Genomic DNA, 19,812 nt, shown 5'->3' on the forward strand with positions numbered 1-19,812 from the left:
GCTCTTATCACACGTAGCTCCACGAGGTATCCCTGCTCGACAATGTTAGTACTATGATCATCTCCGAGATGGGCATCTTCGCCCAATACTAGAGCGGTAGCAAGAGGAGAGGGCAAAAGGGAGTTGTGTCGTGAAAGCAGCGATGGCGGTGTGGTGATCAAGCTCGCCATAGCTGCTATAGGGCTGTACAAAATGGAGGAGGATGATGCCGATCTGACAGGGGATCAGGGGAGCTATGATCTTCTGCAAGTAGTATGGAGATGCCGAGCTGACAGGGGAGGGAGAACTTGCCTTCACCAAAGCCCTCGACAATGCCAACAGAGCCCGGGAAGCTGCAAGGGCCATGGATTTCATGGATACATGACGCCTTTTGATTCTAGCATCTTGTCATTTGCACTCTCTCTCCCCCATCCTCTCTCTACAGCAGTGCCATTCGCACCCCCATGCCATCCTTGAGAGAACCATACTAAGGCTGTCAGGCTTGATTAACAAAAAGGGGCCCGTCTCTTTCTTTCAAAGAGTGCCCTGACTACTGTAGGGATTGGAAGGCTGTGCCGCTTTGAGCTCCACTTTCTTGCTCTACTGGGTATGTATTGCTTCTGCATATGCATGCTTTGCACACCTGGTATAAGAAGTGTCTACGGTTGGGAAGAAGGGGATACAGTAGGGCTGAAACTAGCCGTAAAAGAGGGTAGACAGTGGGTCTCGATAGAATGGCTGTCCAAAAACTGCATGTAGAAACCAGCAACCAGAAATTGCACAAAATTGCAAGATTGCAGAGTAAGCACCGCATGGAGAATAGAGCAAAAGCATAGTCAGGCGAGTTCATTCCGGAAATGTGGCCGCATAGAAGATGCATGCCTCTTTGTGACAGGTTTCCACTTCGAGAGGTTGCAGTATATGGTGCAGGTGTAGGGGAGGCAGTCCTTTAGAAGTATAAGTATTTTTTCTTTCTAGAGCTAAGGCGGTTGAATGACTGGGAGACAAAAGAGGGCGAGACAAGGAGGTAAATTTCTCCGATTCTACATGATTGCCTACATCACCAAGACTGATCTACAAGTTGTTGCATATGCCTGTTAGTAATCACTCTGCTGACTGATTGCTTGGAGGCAGAGGAGTTGGGTTCTGAAGGAGCATTGAGCAAGCATGGGATAGAGGCTTGGCCATATAGTTGGAGGTGATGTTGAGGTTATGCCAGCCAGAGAAGAGCTCTTTGAGGAGGCCATCAGGTATACTGAGAAACATATGTAGACTAGTGTGTTAATCTTGTGTGAATTTATCACTTTCTTGTGTTGATATTAAGTGCATATATTGGGGTCGTGTGTGTGTGTAAGTTTTGTGTAGCAGTGCTGGTAATGGCTTTGGAGAACTTGCATGGGTTGGATGTTGTGTAATGATGTCTAAAGCAAGAGACCATGCTCATCTTTGATGTTGGTCATGTTCTTGCCAACTTAGACATGTTTTTACAGCTACCCAAAGGCAGGCATTGCAAAAAACGATGGACAAGATGAAGCACCATTGCCAATACAACAGAAAGCGCTGGCAATGCTGTACCATAGTTGCCTTCTTGCAATGATGCCAATGTTTTCCACCCAAACTGAACCGATCAAGAGATCAAGACAGACAAGAAGCATGCACCTCCAAAGTTGGCCCAGATTAAGCAGTTGTGCGGCCCATCATTGGTTTGCAAAAAAATGCAAGCCCTCCATCCCACCATGATAAGATTTTGTGCACATGCAGTTTTTTGTCGATGTTTGAAGCTTGTGCTTCTTCGACAACTTTGAGAGTATGTTGCCTATTGTGGCCGCTTACAATGGCCCATGTGCTTTGTATTGCAAGGGATTCTCAAATCTAATAAAGTTTGAATCCGATACCCTTGTGTAGTAATGCGTATTCATTTGGTTGATCTGCATGTGTGTGACCTTTGTAAGGATCTTACTCATCTTCAGTTTTTTACTAGGCTTATATCTTTCTAGCCTTTGGCAGGCCTTGTGATTTTATCACTTGTTTTATCATAAGAGCGAGGTGAACACATTAAGAGAGAAGCAAAACATAAACCCTCAAGGAGGTCCCCAAAGGGTTGGTCTAACGGAAAGGCTTTGGCCTCTCAACTTACGAGTTGTGAGTTCAAATTCCCCCGTTGGGTCAAACACTAGAGGGACACCATGTGCTCACTTGTTGCCCTTAGACACTCAAGTACCTCCTCCTCCTAGGGTGGGTCACGCGAGGAGGAGTTTCCTAGCTAGTTGCTACGAGTTTTCTTCGTCGTTCCCAGCACGTGGTGCATCAATTAGGTGACCATGGTGATGCCTACGCGTGGCTCTTGCCCAATGGTACGTGGCCCTTGCCCAACCATGTAACATGGCTAATATTTGGAAGGGATAAGCACCTTTCCCTGTGGGTCCTCAAGTGTATCGAAAAAAAAAAACCAACAAGAGTAGATTGGCATGATTCTGGACCGATTAATTTGAGGTGAATCTGAGATGCCTTGATCATTAAAAGAAAATGTAAGGGAGATCCAACTGGCCATAGGTGAGCAAACGAGGAAGGCGTCGCAGGGCAAAGGTGGTGGCAAGGCGAGCATGTAGCAACTGCAGCACGAGGTGTGGTGTGTGTAGCAGCCTGTGCGACCTTCACATGTCAAGGAATGGTGGGGGAGTAACATTTTTTAAATACTGAAGATATCAACTGGATTGCAGCAACTATGTCCGGTTGTTGTGGTTAGCGCATACGTTTCATAGTTCACACGCGTGCGGCTCAGTTCAATTCTAGGTTGTGACGCATGGGATTTGCATCGAGCTTTACTTCAAGTAGGTACAGAAGAGGAATATGGGAAGATATTGCTTATTAATAGAAATAGGAAAAGGGCTAGTAGGTTTTGCTGGCTATCAAGGGGAATCTTACAAGATGCCCCTAATAAGCAGCAAAACTAGAGAAAAGAAAAGGCAACATCTTCCCAGATGTCACACGAGGCATGGTAGGTGGCAGGCTTGGCAGGGAGCGCCAACATGGCATTCAAGGCAACTCACCCACCACGAGGGTGGCAAAGGTTGGAAGGAGATTCTCCCAATGAGGGAAGAAAAAAGCAACGTGTGTTATTGTAGGCAGGATATCAAAGAGTTCATACGACAACAAGTTTAGTGTATATGGCTAGGAGCTCATCGTGTTACGAGTTTGGCCACCCTCTTGTTGTATGTGGTTAGCATTACAATTGGGATAGTTGGCATGTAATGGTTAGTTACACTGCTATGTTTTTATTTTTACTAATAGTGAGATTGATGTTGTGTGGATTGGAATTTTGGGAACTGCAGAGAAGGCGCCAAATAATATCTCTCGGCCATTTTTATTTGCACAGTGTTTTAGTTATTATTGCCAATATGGTTTCATTGTATATATTTGGTGAGAACTCACCCTATGAAAGGTCATGCAAGAAGTGATAGGCACCACTCATGGACTAAAGTGTGAAGAGAGGCCTCAAATACTTGGTACTTAAAATAGGTTTCATAATAAAATTAAATACTCAACTCCCAAGAAGAGGTGCGTGGAGTTTGGGGGCTAGGATTTTAGGCCATATGTGTGCAAGATTCTCCTCTCTCACTCTTATGCTAAGCTATGTACAGAAATTGTATTAACATCTCCTTCTCTACATGCTTTCACTATCTAATTTATTGTGTGTGTGTGTGTGTGTGTGTGTGTGTGTGTGTGTGTGTTAGTGTTTGGTGTCCTTGTCTTATTGTGTGTACTTGGGTTTTGGGAGAGATGATGAGAGGTTGATGGTTACGTGTGTGAGTAAAAGTTAAATACTTAAAGCTTCCGTTCTCTCGGTCTCCCATCAGTGATATCAAAGCGTAGGTTTATGGCAATCGGTAGTGTGTGTGTGTGTGTGTGTGTGTGTGTGTGTTAGTGTTTGGTGTCCTTGTCTTATTGTGTGTACTTGGGTTTTGGGAGAGATGATGAGAGGTTGATGGTTACGTGTGTGAGTAAAAGTTAAATACTTAAAGCTTCCGTTCTCTCGGTCTCCCATCAGTGATATCAAAGCGTAGGTTTATGGCAATCGGTACTTGATTTTCAATTTCTAAGTAGGAATTTCCAAATCAGCAATATTGGATTTGCAAATCAAAACATAATCGATAATTAATTGGCAAATTAACCAACCAATCGCTCCTATTGACAAGTGTAATCTGGTCTGCCAAGTCTTAATTCAAATCAACAGTTAAAGTTTGTGGATTGTAAAGATGGAAGCGCAAGAACGAGAGAAGAAAGAGATCTTGAAGATACTAATGAAGTGTTAGTTTTGATGCAGCATCGGAGTTCCTTGAAGGAGATTTTGAAAGGCCGAATCCCGTATAGATAGATAAAAACAAGAATGGCCTAAAATCTTAACCCCAAACTCCATTGCACCTCTTGTAGAGTTGAGTATTTAATTTGATTATGAAACCTAATTTAGATGCCAACTATTAGGCCCCTCTTTACACTTTAGTCCATGAGGGGTGGCCATCACTTCTTGAATTACCCTTTATAGGGTAAGTTCTCACTAGATATATACAATAAAACCATATTGGCAAATATAACTAAAACACTGTGCAAATAAAAATGGCAAAGATATTATTTGGAATCTTCTCCTGAGTTCTCAGAATTCCAATCTACACTGCATCAATCTCACTATTAGTAAAAATAAAAAGACAACATCGTAATTAACCATTACATGCCAGTTATCCCAATTGTAATGCTAATCACATACAATAGTAGGGTGCCCAAGCTTGTAAGATCAAACTCGTAACATCTCAAACAAAAATTGTGTGTTACAAAATCCTTTCTTCTTTTATTCATTGAAGAATTGCATAAACCATCTTATGTTGGACATAGAGTATTTATGTCGTGATTTTTATTGGCATAGTATATTTCATCTTGTTTGATTTTTCAAAAGATTAAAGCAAAAATAGGTAAGAAATTAAATTTTTTACAACCTCTCGCTATTCCTTAAAGACCTTCAAAACACATTTCTATGGATTTTTTAATCGGTTTTTCACTCACTATTCATAAGCACAATATGATTTGGAGTGTATTGATCGTTTTCCTAAGCAACAAACTTCATTCCATGCAAGAAAACTCTCACAGTACATCAAGTTGCACTTCTCTTTCTTAAAGTTGTCTTCCTCATCATGGTTTGCCAAAGGTAATCATATTTGATAGAGATTCCAGTTTTTGTAGTATTTTTTGGACTACAGTTTTTTTTAATCTTGGCACTACACTTGATTTACTTCTGCATTTCATCCCGAGTCTGATGGTCAAACAAAAGTCACTAATTGCACCATCATTGATTTATTGAAAGCTTATATGTCCTCAAGCGAAGAAATGGGATGATCTGTATATTTTGCAGTTTGCTTATATCAATACCACTCTACTTCTATATGTAAATCTCCATTTGAGATTGTGTATGATCACTCTCTTCCTACTCATGCTACACGTCTTTCTAACATTGTGCATGGCACAGATACTTTTAATGAAAATGTTCGTGGCATTTATGAAAGTATTCATTTTGCTATTAAGCATTCACAAGAACTTTTACACAAAGCATGCTAATAAGCACTACAAAGCACATGAACTTAAAAAAGGTGATTATGTTATGCTTCAAATTGAAAAGCGACAAATTAAAAGTGTTGGTACAAATATTTTTGTTAAACTTGCTCCCCATTTTTATGGTCCATTCAAGATTTCTGTTGTAATTCACAATGCATTTCACATTAGTCTATTATGATCCATTCAAGGACACCTACCTACACATCACATTTATGAGAATCCACCTTGCACTTGTAGATCAAGAAGAGAAACTCCTCTGAGACCACCACCACATGCACTAGCATGGTTTACAATCGTTATCGTTTGACTTTCAAGGCCCACCCTAGAGAAGATGCTAAATGAATTCCTGAAAATTTTCTCTCAAACTTTCAAGATCTTTTGACACACTTTTTGTCACTCATGATCCAATTGATTCTCTATTGAGCAATTGAGGACAATTGCTATCCCTGGTGGGAGGGATGTTACGAGTTTGGGCACCCTCCTGTTGTATATAGTTAGCATTACAATTGGATATAGCTTGGTTCAAGCAGCGGCCTTAGGAGTTGATAACATTACTATCTTTTCATTTTACCTAATAGTGAGATTGATGTTGTGTAGACTTGGGAACTGAGGAGAAGGCGCCACATAATATTTGTTCATCATTTTTATATTCAAAATTTTAAAGTTATTTTTATGGTTTCATTCTATATATCTAGTGAGGAATCACCCTATAAAGAGTCATGCAAGAAGTAATAACAACCACTCATGGACTAAAGTGTAAAGAGGGGCCTCAAATAGTTAACACCTAAAATAGGTTTCATAATAAAATTAAATAATCAACTGCATAAGAGGGGTGCCAGTGGAGTTTGGGGGCTAGGATTTTAGGCCATTCTTGAGCAAGATTCTCCTCTCTCACTCTTATGCTAAGGTGTGTACAAAAATCATGTCTATATCTCCTTCTCTTACATGCTTTCACTATCTAGTCTATTCTATGTGTGTGTGTGTGTGTGTGTGTGTGTGTGTGTGTGTGTGTGTGGTGTCCTCGTCTAATTGTGTGTACTTGGGTTTTGGGAGAGATGGTGAGAGGTTGATGGTTATATGTGCTAGTAAAAGTTGAATACTTGAAGCTTCCGTTCTCTCGGTCTCCCATCACATCGTTTGCCATCTCTCTCTCTCTCTCTCTCTCTCTCTCTCTCTCTCTCTCTCTCTCTCTCTCTCTCTCTCTCTATGTGTGTGTGTGTGTGTGTGCACACCCCATCCGGAGGACAGGTCACACACTCGTACAACTAAAGTGAAAGGGTGTGAGTATGACATATAGCTAGTACAATATATTAAATCTCATAACATAGTGAGACCCGACGGGGACCCAGCTCTAACAAGCCTCTAAGATGAAGTTAGAGGCGGGTTGACAGCATAAGAAATTTGGCTTGCGTGGAAATTTTTTGTTGAATGCGCCAGAAGCTCAAAACTGTCAAATCCATCATTATTGGCCTCCTCAAAAAAATCTTTCTGTGAAGCACGCATAGGCCTCATAGGTGACAGAACACTAGCCAAGGTCTAGCTTCAATCATTCTTCTTTTTCGCAAGGTAAAAAACCTTACAAGGTAGTGGGTAAAAGTAGCATCATTTAGCCAAAGGTAGTCTAAACTATGGTGGATCCATATGTTAGCTTCTCATTGGTCCCTTCATTTGGTATTTGTTTTATTTTCAAATATGGGTATTACTAGTACACGTTCATTGAAGCATCGACTCTTTCTACTTTTAATTTATGATTTAATCGGATAACAAATTTGTGATGTATTCTGCACGATATCGACAGTTTGAGGAGCACCTCTATCCTTCACATTTCTGAGATTTTATTATTTTTAATATATTTTGGTGTTCCTTTTGAAGGGTAGCTCACATTTCACTTGTAATAAAACAAGTAAAATTCTTGGCAAAAAGCGATCCTTCTTATCATTTCTTCTTGTCATGTAGACAAGATACCTTGTTGTTATCGTGTAGAGTGAACATGGTGTTGAAAAATATTTTTGTGGAGAACTAACACCTCCGCACTCACTTGAACCCTACCATAGCACAATAACCAAGATCTATGCTCAAAGCTCGGCACTTCTCTCTCTTCCTTTTTGGCTTGCTAACCAACCTTACTATCATTTAGCCAAAGGTCATATGAATGGTGTGATCCATTTTTTAGCTTCTCATTGGTCCCTTCATATGGTATTGTTTTCTTCTCAAACATGGGACTTTCTTTTTGCCATACTCACTCCAGAGGAATAAGTGATAACATATTAAACCATAACAGTAAAATACACCAAGCCCATGCTCAGAGAGGTGCCATAGGTGCAATAAAAAACAATTTACCTATATTAGAGTAAATTTTGATCACCTATATCAGTCCATAAATGATCTTTTTACAAGGATGCTCAAAAACCCATACATCATATGAACATAATTATAAAAATTCACTAAGGCCGAAAGAAGGAACAAATCTCAATCGGGAGCCACCATAACATACCTACTCACCCTAAGCATGACATGTCCCAATCAAGGAGTAGCAAGAATATCTCCCGAGGCATCCACTAGGAAATATGTAAGATAGCACGTGCAAACAAAATAAGGGATTTATAATTAGCTACATTTATAGAAAAATGTACTTACATAAAGGGTTTTTTAACTGAGAAAGTAGAAATTTTCGTACATAAGGGCTAGTTTTTTTACAAAAAATGCATGCACAAGGGGTACATGTAATGCTTGGAAATATAAAGGTAAAGGATTATTTAAGTATCTCTTGTTCTCACGTGCTATATGCAATTTTTACATAGTGGACTCCCTAGGGAATATCATAACCACTAGAACAAGAGGGGAAGCCGGGATCAATAACTACCAAATTGTATGCAAGCAGGTGCATTGCATTTGCACTGCATCAAGGCAACCTTCATGTTTCTTGAGCAGGCCCGACCACTGACTACGCGGTGCACTGCATCGCTCTCTCTATTTCTCAGCATAATTGGTGCCACTTCCATAACTCTCTCTCTTTCTCAGCATAATCGATGACACTGCCATAGCTCAAAGATTGTTTTTTCACATGCTGTCACCCAGGGGGAGGGCCTTTGGTGTTAAACCCACATAAGGGAGCATGCCCACACCCCCTCCCCTCACCTCCTCTCCTCCAACACATACAGTGCAAGTCAGGAAGTTTGAATCCAAAGGTGCCAATGATCAAGGCACGAAAGTATTACAAAATTTTTGCAAGCTCAAAAAACTTAGAGAATTCTGAGAGTACGAGCAACATCGTTTGGCAACCTGATAGTAAAAAATAAACTAGGTATAGTCATGCAAAAAGCATGCAACGGACAAAATTGTATGATCGCAACCATCCAAAATAAGAGGGACACAATCCAGCCCATATGCAAGGCATGTGATCATATTTGGGCTACAAAGAAAGTTTCCATAGAGGGTTACTCAAGCACAAGGATGATACATTAAGTGGATGTGGATTTTATTGCAATCAGTATGGAGCACGTAATCAAGCATGCCTAGAGAAGGAAAAACCTAATTGGTCGACATGGTCATGGGTAAGCAAGTCTATTTTTGTTTAACTTGATCTCAAGTTTATTTTGCAGAGTTATGCCACGCTTGACGAACATTGCCAGGCTTTACATGTGAACATGTTTGGATGCAAGCTCCATATGAGGCCTCTCACGAGCAAGGCTTGTGCCGCAAGGTCAATTTTACTATGTCTAGACTTTGAGCATGGTCACAAGGTAGCATCCAAAGTTGGGCGGCTTCACGCTTAAAGTTCATTATGAGATGTGTCATACAAAGCTCTCTTTCTAGCATACCTTTGTTTGCCGAAGAAGGTCACAAGGTAGCATCCAAAGTTGGGCGGCTTCACGCTTAAAGTTCATTATGAGATGTGTCATACAAAGCTCTCTTTCTAGCATACCTTTGTTTGCCGAAGAAGGCAAAGGTGCTTGGCAGGGCAGATGTGTGGCAAAGGTGCTTGGCATGGCCGACTATTTGTTATAATTCACGAAGCTGACAAGAGTCTCTCTTTGCTTATCTGCGAGTTTTGGGGTTTGAATATTTGCTAGGACATGGGTCCTAGTCAAAGTGTTTCTACAGTTAATTTGATCAAGACAATGATTTATGGTGCGACACGGTTTCTACATATATGTAGCACTCTATATAAGCCAACCATACCAAGGGGGATACAATATACAAATTCCGATGCCAAGGATGGTGCTTCAAAAAATCAATAAGTATGTTAAATTCAAGTTTCAAACTTCAACCTTAATCAATATTGAAAAATTTTCTACAATGCCATCTTGATCCGCAAAGGTCGCTTTGGTCAAGCAGAGTTTGGCAGTTAGAAGAAGTTTGATAGCTACATTTCTTGAGCTATGTATTGTTACAATTGGGAAATCTAAGGTACTTTTATGTTGCTCAATCTGACATACTTTTATGTTCCTGAGCCAATCTATTGTTACAATTGGGCAATCTAAGGTACTTTTATGTTGCTCAATCTAAGTCACTTTTATGTTCCTGAGCTATCTACTGTTACGATCGGGCAATCTAAGGTACTTTTATGTTTCTCAATAAGATGTACAATTCAACAAGGTCGATTGTCTGTGAACGATAGACAAGGTTGATTTTATTTTACCATGATATTTGTATATTGGTAGGAACACTTGTTGGCTATGAGCACAAAGACTCCATCCTATCTAATCTTTTGATGTATTTATGCAAAGCAAGGATTCAATTTTAGGGCATATTGCAAAAGAAGTTCCCAAAGTTTGGAATATGCTATCAACATACGAACTTGGGGAGCTTTTGCAACATGTTTGTATGATTTTTCATTGGAGGTCGGTATGAACCGAACACCGAGGTTATACATGGTATCTTTGACCACTCTCAATTTATCAGCATACATGGCTATGAGCCAGATGGGTGACAAGGTTAGCAAATCTCTAGTTCTTTTATTTTTTAGTGTGTTCAATTTTTAAATTGGACACGATTTTTTGCTTTGCAAAGCAAAGTGCTGTGGGGGCCATATGAGAAGCAAGGATTCTAAATCCATACCGAGGTACTGCTCAGTGCCTTGGAATTAAGAGCACTAGTATACAACTTCGGGACATTGGCAATTAGAGCATATAAGCTCACAGTTTACATTTGGCAACATCAAACTGTGATGTATCCATGTCAATATAAATTATACAAGGCACGTATCGCATCGGCTCACATTGTTGAGACCGTCATTGAAGCCAAGGGCTTATCACTCTATTTTTTGATATGAATGTATGGCGTGCTAGTACGGTGGGATTCATTCCACTGAATCATTGTTTACACTTTTGCTATAACACTAGCTACTCTGTCAAGTGGATTCCATTGGTTGTGATGTCCACAACCAATGGATTCCACTGGCTGTGAAGATGATGTCCACATGCATTGGATTGACACAATTTTTAAAAAGAGTTAAGACCTTATTTGTTCTCAAAGGTGTGTGTGTGTGTGTGTGTGTGTGTATGCTTGAGAGAGAGAGAGAGAGAGAGAGAGAGAGAGAGAGAGAGAGAGAGAGAGAGAGAGAGAGAGAGAGAGAGAGAGAGAGAGAGAGAGTGATCGAGCATCACGGTGACATCGGCAACGAGGCGGTTGAGCGCGGCATGGACGGCGGCTCCTTCTTCTTTGTAGCACAGGATCCTTCACGACGGAAGCATTGAGCAGTGAGTGACACACCCCGATGATTTTTCTCAAAACTTCTCATGTTGATGTTGTTTTAGGGTTTATCTAGTTGAGGCTCGTATACTTTCTTGTGATCGTTGTATATGACTACATTGGTGGGCACTTTAAATCATTGGCTATATGCACAATGAGTGAGTGAGTGACACACCCCGATGATTTTTCTCAAAACTTCTCATGTTGATGTTGTTTTAGGGTTTATCTAGTTGAGGCTCGTATACTTTCTTGTGATCGTTGTATATGACTACATTGGTGGGCACTTTAAATCATTGGCTATATGCACAATGTGTAGGCAATACGGATGTCTCTATGCACAATGTGTAGGCAATACAGATGACACTTTGTATGGGTAGCAAGTAGGCATGGCCTTACTATCTAGCAAATAATTCATGGAATGACATGAATTAACTAAGACATCCTTCAAGTAGGTAATCTCTTGTTTCAAACACCAAAGAAAATACACTATGACTACTGTCTTTTGGGTGTTGGGAATATTTCTCTTCTTTTCATGGGGAGATGTGCTTATTTCAAGATCCAATTGTAAATAAGATTTCGACTTGAGAGGATCTATTGTTTAATATATAGCAGTGATTGTGCTTATGTGAGTGGTATTCCCAGGGGTATGACCTAGCTAATACCAAATTAATCCATGAATGTTGAGGTCCACATTTTGGCTTCTTCATAGTTGTACTTTCAAGGAAAGAAGTCCTTAATCTACCAAGGGTTAGTGGATAGGCTCAACTTTACAAGTTGATTACAATCACTTTTGGACAAGGTAGACCGTGTTGGTAACCGTTAATTGCTACTTTAAGCAGTTTCCATGCAGAATCTAACCAAGGGGTTTGAAATTACCGAATCTCACCAAGGGGTTTGGATTTCCAAGGCAACACCCAAGGTTACTAGTTAACAATTGGTTTATTTTCACTAATATTTAAACTATAGTTTAAAAATTCAGAGAAAAGTTAGGCCTTTTAAGGCTGGATTTTTTGGTACTGTACTTTCTAGGTTGTACCTTTCATGTTTGGACAGTGCACTTGACTCTAGATAAGTGGACACTATTTTCAATTTTTAGGTTTGCATATGATTTGGTTTCATTTCATTTTGGAATATGCTTTGATTGAGTTTTCCAAGTAGGATGTATAAGCTAGAATGTTTTCATCCATCTCTCTCTTCAAAAACATGATAATGTCATGTAGGAGCAAAGAATTTTGAGACAGTAGTGTACCAGATACATTTTTGCACCTTGCAACTATGGACCTACATGATAGGTTTCATTTGGCACATGTTGTCACAAGGGATACAACATGGTCTAGGAACTCATGGACTTTGGTTTATAGCCATTGTGGAGCAAGAGTTATGAGGGTCCTCTCACTCATGTCCCTCAGTATTTTCAATTACCTCCACACATTAGTACATCTCGTACTTGAAATATGTTTTTTTTTTTTGGACATCCTTATCTGAGAAATATTCCACGTGGAGAACATGAGTCTCTAGGTCTGACATTGGTGCCTGTTATTGCAATTATGTGTCATGATAAAGTCCCTAGGTGCTGGTTAGATCCATTTATTACACCATTTTGAGCATGGTATATCATGAACAATTTCAGTGGCAAATTTTTTTGGATATCTAGTAAGGCTTGTTAAGTTACAAGTACTGTTAAACAACTTTAACAGATGGCTATTTACATATGTAGCAAAACTATGTTCTGTTCATGAACATGTTTTATTGTAGATGTGATTAATTTTCACATTCTACTATGTTCCAACTATGTTAGCACGACTTTCACATAATTCCAAAGGAAAGTAGTTTGTTATTTTCCTCTAAGCTATGAGCATAACATTAGCCATAATCCTTGGCAATTACGTGTTACCATATACATGTGGTAGTGATGTGTGTGAACAGACTAGGACCGCCGTGGCATTTTTTCCCTCTTTAGGAGGTTTATTCCCCCATGCATTGTATATACACCCATCACTCTAGGGCTATCTATCTTTCCATTGCACACTAAGTAATATACTCTCTATTGTGTGCCTTGAGCTTCCTTCGTCTTCTCCAAGTTGTGTGTGTTTTCTTGCAACCCTAATTCCAACAATTGGTATCAGAGCAGGTTGCATCCTCCCGGGCTTAGTCGCCAGTAGCTCTAGCACACACCTGCTCACTTTCTTCGGTTTCAGTGAGCTTTGGCGAGCATTCGCAAGTCAACAAAATTTTTGGGAGAGCTCGTAGAGAAAATTTGGACTCATTTCGGCCTTTGTTTCCACTATAGGCAGTACTGCACATGCTATTTTGTCATTTTGTGCAGAATTTCTATCAGTTGCATTTTCTACATAACACGTGCCTTACAGTCTTCTAGGGTTTGTGCTATATAGCATGTGTTGTTCCCGCTTTGTTTCTCCTCTTTTTGGGCAGTTTTCACATCAGGTGCATCATTTACCATGGTTGACAACAACACAGATGTGTTCAAGATGTTTGCTTCTAGGACAGATTAGATGGGGACAATTATCCTATGTGGGCTTACATGATGCAACATGTTCTTGTGTTTACGCTCAAGTTCTGAGGATGTAGGCGATGTTGAGGATGTTGCAGGTCTTGCTGCACGGATTGCTGGTTTAAGAGTTGTTTTGACTACGACAGAACAAGCTTGTTGGGATGTAAAGGATGCGCAGGCTCATGCACTGATTGTGTTTTCTGTGAAGCGCACCATTACTCCTCACATTTGTTCAACGAAATCTACAAAACAGGCTTGGGGTATTCTAGCAGGTCTTTATGCAAGCCGCAATGAGGCTAAAATTGCTTTGCTACGTAAAGAGCTGGAATCGAAGATTATGCATGAGGCAGATGATATGGACACTTTCCTTGCTAGTGTCAAGGATATCAATGAGCAACTTATTTCTGTAGGTGAAGTCATTTCAGACAGTTCCCTTCTGCAAACTGTTCTTCATGCCTTGCCAGATTCTTACCATACTTTTGCTAGTACTTGGAGACTTATGACCCAAGGAAATTCTGAAGTTGTCAAGTTTGATGCATTGTGCACATTGCTGTATCAAGAGTCACTTTCCAGAAAGAACAAGACTAGACAGCGTGCAGTTGAGCAGGATTTTATTGCTTCTCAAAGAAAGGGTGGTAACAACAATGCAGCCACTTCTTATGGTTTTGCTGCGAGTGGCAAAACTTCAGTTCCCAATGCTTCTGCTGGCAGCACTTTGTCTGGCAATTCTGGTGATAAGGGAAAAAAGAAGATGCGTTGCCATTATTGTAAAGCTAATGATCACTTGATCAAGCAGTGTCCTAAGTTAAAGGCCAGAGAGGCTAAGAAGAAAGAGGGTGGTTCCACTGCAAATGCTGGTTTCACTATAAATGCAGCCATTGTTGAGTCTTATGTGAAAGGAGACTGTGATGCTAATGTTGATGCAGAATGGCCCTTTTAGTGCAGAGTGCACTTACAATCCTATTGTCCATGATGCATGCATGTCAGTTGCTACAGATCCACATGTGTGGTATTATGACAGTGGTGCTACAAAGCACGTTACCTCACATCGTGAATTGTTACCCTCTCTTGAGTCTGTCCCTCATGGGAATTCAGTGACTTGTGCCAACAATGCCTCTTATCTAGTTCAGGGAGTTGGAAACATTGTGCTTATTGCTGCAAATGGCAGTTCTTTCACACTTGTTGATGCACTTTATGTACCTGGGATCAAGAAGAATCTTTTGTTTGTATCCGCTCTTGCTAGACTTGGACTTGTAGTCAAATTTGTGGATGACTAATGTACAATTCATGATCTCAGTTTTCGTGATGAAATTGTTGCATCTGGCCTTTTGTGTCGTGGGCTGTATAAGCTTACTTTGTATGACAAGTGTGGACAAAATTTTGCAAATGTAGTTGCAGATTCAAGGGTTGTTTCAGATGCAAAAATGTGGCATGCACGTTTTGGGCATCTGAATTTTGCCAGTTTGCTGCGTTTGCAGAAATCTGATATGGTTGCTTCTTTGCTGCCTCTTGAAGCACCTGTCAAACATGTTTGTGAAGGCTGTATTTTGGGTAAGATGCAACGTTCGAAGTTTGCAAAGGATGGTTCAATTAGGGCCACATGCAGGTTGCAGCTTGTGCATAGTGATGTTTGTGGGCCCATGCAAACTCCATCCTTGGGCATTTACCTTTACTTCGTGACTTTCATTGATGATTACTCCATACATGCATGGGTATTTCCGCTTAAAGCGAAGTCCGAAGTTTTTATGTGCTTCAAACAATTTCTGGCTATGGCTCAAAATGTATCAAAATGTACTATGGACACCCTCCATTCTGATCGAGGGGGGGAGTATATGTCTCATGAATTTAATGCATTTTTGGCTAGTCATGGGATGAAACACCAATATACAGTGCCTTATATACCTCAACAAAATGGTGTTGCTGAGAGGAAAAACAGGTCACTTGCAAAAATGGCACGATGTATGGTCAAAAGTCAAGCTTTGCCGCATTCTTTTTGGCTTGAGGCCATCATGTGTGCCACTTATGTACTTAACAGGTGTCCTACAAAATCTTTGCAGTCTATTACTCCATATGAAGCATGGGTTGATAGAAAGCCTTCTATTGAGAACATGCGTGTTTTTGACTGTTTGGCATATGCTTTAGTGCCACAAACACGACGCAGAAAATTGGATGATAAGGTTGTCAAATGTATTTTTGTTGGTTATAGTGCTCAAAGCAAAGGTTACAGGTTGTATCATCCGCAAACAAAGAGTATTTTGGTTTCATGGGATGTAATGTTTGTGGAAGATTCTGTTCAGCCCTTGTTGTCATGTACTAGAGACAGTAATGTAAGCTCACAGGACATTTATGACACTTTGTTGCCTCTTTTCAGTGGTGGAAGTTCGAATGTAAATTCCAATGAGGCAAATGTACATCCTATGGGGGTTTCCAAAAATGTTACAGATTAGCCTATTACTGATGCAGATGTACATGATGTACTTGATGAGGAAAGGCTGAAAATGAGCAGGCTGGAGGTATGCCAAAATGGCTAGTGCATACATTGCATGACAGTAAATTGGATGCACCTTTGTCTAGTCATACTTGTTCAGGGTTTGGCCATGCATCTTATGCATCACATTGTTATACTTTGGCTATGTCTAGCTTACATGATGTTGATGAACCTCCTTCTTTTGATGAAGCACAGAATTTAAAAAATTGGATGGCTGCCATGCAATCAAAATATGATGCACTTATAGAAAATGACACACGGACTTTATGTGATTTGCCTCCTGGCAAAAAGGCCATTGATACGAAGTGGGTTTACAAGTTGAAACGCAAGCCAGATGGTGAGATCGATTGCCATAAGGCTCGACTTGTTGCAAAGGGTTATGCACAACAAAAAGGCATAGATTATGAAGAGACTTTTGCTCCCACTTGTCGTATGACTACTGTGCGTTTTCTATGTGGATTGGCATCTCATTTTGGTTGGGATGAACATCAATCAGACATTATTACTGCTTTCTTGAATGGTGACATATTTAAGGAAGTTTATGTAACACAGCCTCCTGGTCTTGTCAAGAAAGGAGAAGAGGACAAAGTGTGTAGATGTAAGAAGGCTTTGTATGGGTTGAAGCAATCTCCTTGTGCTTGGTATGAGAAAGTTGACACTCATTTGGTCAAACGAGGCTTTTGTAACAGTCTAACAAAAAGCACATTGTATGTCAAGCGTGAGGGCGATGTACTTCTCATTGTTGTTCTTAATGTGGATGATTTGTTGATCACTGGACCCAATGAGGCACATATTGCTGAATTTAAGGCTAATTTGAATGCTACTTTCAAGATGAAAGATTTGGGGCTGTTGCATCATTATTTGGGCATACACTTTAAGCAGTGTGATGGTGGTATTGCCTTGTGTCAGAAAATTTACATAGAGACATTGCTATGTAAGTTTGAACTTGAGGATTGCAAACCTACTGCCACTCCCATGGAAACAGGTTTGAAGTTGAGTCTACATGATGCTGGCGATTCTGATGATGTCACTCTTTACCAAACTGTTGTTGGCTGCCTCATTTATGTATGCAACACGAGGCCAGATATTCAGTTTGCAGTCTAGCAGGTTAGCAGATATATGCATAGCCCAGGGTCTAAGCATTGGCAGGCTGTCAAGAGGATTTTTTGCTACCTTAGCGGCACTTTACATCTTGGCTTGTTTTATCCCAAGGGGGGATCATTGCCGCCAGACTTACATGCTTTTTCGGACTCAGATTGGGCTGGTTGTTTTGACACCCGAGTGTCCACAAGTGTCTTTTGTTTCATGCTTGGCAGTTCATGTATATCGTGGTTGAGCAAAAAGCAACCTATTGTGGCCACTTCTAGTTGTGAGGTTGAGTACATGGCAGTCTTCACAGCTACGGTTGAGTGTGTATGGCTTAGAAGCCTTATGGCTGATTTGGGTGTTGGACAGGACACTACCAACACTATCTACACTGTCAGTCAGAGTGCATTGGCAGTTGCGAGGAACCTAGTTTTTCATGCTCGCACAAAGCACATTGAGGTGCATTAACACTATGTCAGGGAGAGGATCTCAGGAGGAGAGATCAGCTTGGCTTACGTGCCAACACAGGACAACCTTGTAGATCTTTTCACAAAGGCATTGTCTCGTGAGAAGCTTGAAGCTTTTTGCAAAGCTTTGGGCTTACTTCCCTTTGTGGACTGATCATGTCCTCAGAGCATGGCACTTCCCTTTACTCATGTGCCAGCTCTCATTCACCGCATCACTCCAGGGGGGATTTGTTACCATATACATGTGGTAGTGATGCGCGTGAACACACTAGGACCGCCGGGGCATTTTTTCCCTCTTGAGGAGGTTTTTTCCCCTGTGCATTGAATATACGCCCATCACTCTAGGGCTATCTACCTTTACACTGCACACTAAGTAATATACTCTCTATGGTGTGCCTTGAGCTTCCTTCAGCTTCTCCAAGCCGTGTGTGTTTTTTTGCATTCCTAATTCCAATATTATGGTCATGAAAATGCAGGTTTAGATCCATTTTTTCTAATTGCATGCACAATAGGTGTTATGGGTCTAGTGTTTAGCAAAGGTTGATTTGGAGTGGTATGCAGATTCATAAAATTGATAACTTCTAAAGCATTTTGCACTATACGTGCAATATTTCTATGAGATTAATTGTGGGTCTACCAATCACCATCATAGGTCATGGCTTGGTGTGGATGCTTGTAGATGGCGTAGACAGTCTCAATAGGTGGGAACCGGCCCCTGAAAGCTGAACAGCGGACCGGTCAGTAATTACCATGGTGCTTACCACAATAACTTCAAGGGGATATAAATAGGACCCATTACATTGTAATCGGGTTGGTTGTACTTTTGGGCTGTGTCAGGACAAGGGTCCTACAGGGCAAGGCCCAACCTAGGGGGTCAAGGACCTAGGCCAAGGGCCTGGACTGGACCAGTGTGGACTGGGGATCCTCTTAGGGCAAGAGCTAGGAGCTAGGCCTATATAAAGGGCGGTAGGGAGGAGGATCCTATGTCTCAGTTTCCTAGGTCTTACATTGGTATCAGAGCTTACTTTTGGGTCCAAGAACGTGGAGCCACTCTCATGCTTTTGCATGTTCATGCAAGCAAGGAGTGCCGAAGCTTCTTGTAGGAGGTGGGCATGGCCGCTTACTAGAAGGCGAGGGATAGCACATCTCCAAGGCCGCGAGAAAGCACCCCTAGGCGGGGGAAGTGAAGAAAGGTCGCCTTTTTCACAGTGCTCGCAAAGCGGCTCTATCGGGTCGTAGAATGCGGGGGAATAATATTCAATAGAGGGTTAGGGCGCGGGATGCAATAGAGCATGCGGTGTCTCTCTCTTTCTCTCCTTCGATGTAGCTTCTCGCCATCGCCAAGCTTGAAAGCCTTTATTTTCACACACAGGCGCCCATAAGCCTTTGGCCTTAGGGCACATATTAAAAAAAAAAAAAAAACTTGGGCCAAGTGCTGACGGGCAATTCACTGCTCTTCGACCCCAACCTCCGATACGAAATCGAAGCACACAAGGGGAGACGTACATCGAGCATGCATGAAAGAGAGTTGCAGGGGTTGCCTAAATCGGCATGTAAACAAATTCCAAAAAAAAGTGACATGCTTCGGCATGGCCAACCTTTCAAGGAAAGATGGCTGCATGACGGAATCGCAGAGATCGATTTTTCTCACAAATTCGATCTTTTCTAACCGCGACAAAGACGAGACTGGATTATAAGGTTTGAGCTTCCATATTCTTTTGATTTTTCATAGTTCTATGTATACTATTCAATTGCAAGAACAGTTCATTAGGTAACATGTTAATCTTGAACATGGTACACTGCGAGATTACCTACGAGATGGGTATGGCCATGATCAATGCAATACGTGAAATTTATAGCTGGGCATTATCGTGATTTGGACTAAGGAGCAAGGCTCCAATTGAGATAACCCATGCAAGGGATTTTTGGCACTCTACCGAGGCAAGGTTGTCTTATCGTACATACAACTCAAACATGGCCGGTGC

The sequence above is a fragment of the Adiantum capillus-veneris genome, chromosome 30, assembly GCF_014529385.1.
Source record: "Adiantum capillus-veneris isolate H3 chromosome 30, ASM1452938v2, whole genome shotgun sequence".
Lineage (NCBI taxonomy): Eukaryota > Viridiplantae > Streptophyta > Polypodiopsida > Polypodiales > Pteridaceae > Adiantum > Adiantum capillus-veneris.